Source organism: Schistocerca serialis, unplaced genomic scaffold (assembly GCF_023864345.2).
Source record: "Schistocerca serialis cubense isolate TAMUIC-IGC-003099 unplaced genomic scaffold, iqSchSeri2.2 HiC_scaffold_206, whole genome shotgun sequence".
Lineage (NCBI taxonomy): Eukaryota > Metazoa > Arthropoda > Insecta > Orthoptera > Acrididae > Schistocerca > Schistocerca serialis.
The window spans coordinates 7909-10000 of NW_026047769.1; the positions used below are offsets into that span (position 1 = coordinate 7909).

A 2092-nucleotide genomic window follows, 5' to 3' on the forward strand; every position below is an offset into this window, starting at 1 on the left:
AACCCAATTTGTGCCTTAACGTAACCCATGTTGTGCCTTAACCTAACCTATATTGTGCCTCAACCTAACCTATATTGCGCCTTAACCTGACGCACGTTGTCGCTGAACCTGCTCTGTAATTGTTATGCAACTCGTTAAATTAGTGTAGTGTTGCCTAACCGCAACCCTCGCAATATAGTTCGCTATTCGCACTGCCCGGTCCCCTGTGTATCGCGTCATGTTAAACACCTTGCAGGTGTTGCTGACTTTCCACATGCTCCTGCTATACACTGTAATGTGGATAGCAGCAGGACGTACATGCCCCCCCCCCTTCCCCCCTGCCTTCGCAAGCTGGTCGTTGAGAAGTTTGCATGTTCAATGCCCTTCGCATGCCGACGTACTCAGCCTACGTTGTGGTACGGCCTGTCACCTGTCCGCCGATGTACGCAAAACCCACAAACTGTACTGCACATTGGTCCGTATGTACTGAATGATACATCGTGGCACATGTGTGACCGTACGACGACTGCGCCTAGCAACGGCAGACCATACAGTCCAAATATTGTGCACGCAGCTACGTGTCGTCTCCCTATAAGAGCTGGATTGCAGTGTGGTACGCCATTCAGACGTGTGGGAGGAACGGACGCCCTGGATGGCGATCAGCATGAGCAGTCTGTTGATGTAGTGGAGCGTGTATTCGGACGTAGTCGTCTCTTCTCACACACCGTGATAGCATGTTGCACCGCGTTCCACATCTGCGACATCCTGCAGAGGCCGGCTGACAGTCGTTCGCGCAATGGACACCGCATACGTACGGGGGCTACCTTCCACGTGTTCTCGAGGCGTGCACATGTTGTTGCGTCTATGTGGGCAGACGTAGTGTGTTGTGACACCTGACACAGGCATGCAATACTCGTTGCAAATGGCGATGGACGTCTACGTTTGCTGGTGACGTTACGCAAATGAACAACAGGTAACCCGTTGTGGTGCGGTTGTTCTCGCTAGAGGTGAATCAGTGTTGGCGACGATCGGTCGAGCTATTAACCGGTTGTTTCAGGGATACCCACCATGCCCACGAACGTGAAAGGGGACCCACCATGCCCACGAACGCGAAAGGGGATCTGGGTGTGAGGCGATACGCGGCGGTGGCTGGGTGGGACCGTCCCCGGCCGGTGAGGGGGGGCCGCCCGGCGTGCTGGCAGCGCGGTGCGTGGGCGCACGCGCTACAGCCGGCTGGTGGGGGCGGCCAGTGGCAGGCGCGCCGGCCGACGGACGCGGCAGGCGGCGCAGCTGCGCGCCGGCGCCCCCTGCTCGCGGCGCCTTGCGGCCAAAGTAGGTCCTCGCGGGCCCGGTGCGAAGCGCGGTGGCCATCTGCAGTGTGCTGGTCCGATTGAGGACTGTGTGCGCTGAGGATGCGCCGCCGCCCGGCGCTCGGCGCCGCGACGCCGTCTGCTGCTCGGTCGCCCCAGCGGTTCTCGCAGGTGGTTTGTATCGCAGCTGTGCGGACGTGTTGGCGCGTGCGCTGTGCTGGGAGAGTTCGCTTCGGCACCCAAGTGGGGCTTTTGTCCTTCTGTGGCGCTGGCGTTGGAGCTGCCGGTCACCGTAGGTGGCGCGTGTTGTCTCCCGCCGGCAATGCCACGACAGCACGCTCCCGGGCCTCTGTCGGCAGCGGCAAGCTCAGTTGGGAGCACGGGTGGTCGCACCTAAAGCGTCTACTCGCCTAACTCCGGGCGATTGCGCCTCTCTCGAACCCGACCAAGTACTTAGGACGGCGCTGCGCGCCGCCGGGACCTGAGAGGGTTTCGAGGTGTGTTGTGCAGGGGAGCTCAGCCTCCTCCTGTTTGCAGAATAATTGAGCGGACGCTTGCGTGTTCGCGCGGGCCCCCGGGACACACTCCCGGGCGGCCGGCTGCTCAGCTCTAGTTGACGCAGCTCCCTGGTTGATCCTGCCAGTAGTCATATGCTTGTCTCAAAGATTAAGCCATGCATGTCTCAGTACAAGCCGCATTAAGGTGAAACCGCGAATGGCTCATTAAATCAGTTATGGTTCCTTAGATCGTACCCACGTTACTTGGATAACTGTGGTAATTCTAGAGCTAATACATGCAAACAG

The 2092-nt window shown here is 58.9% G+C and overlaps 1 non-coding gene across 1 annotated transcript in view; it reads left to right on the top strand.

The window, feature by feature from the left end:
* Nucleotides 1-1912: 1912 nt before the first annotated feature.
* Nucleotides 1913-2092, top strand: part of LOC126443938 (small subunit ribosomal RNA) — a 1909-nt gene continuing 1729 nt past the window's right edge. Inside the window, exon 1 of the ribosomal RNA XR_007582295.1 lies at nt 1913-2092. This exon is cut by the window's right edge and continues 1729 nt beyond it. This is a non-coding gene — a ribosomal RNA (small subunit ribosomal RNA).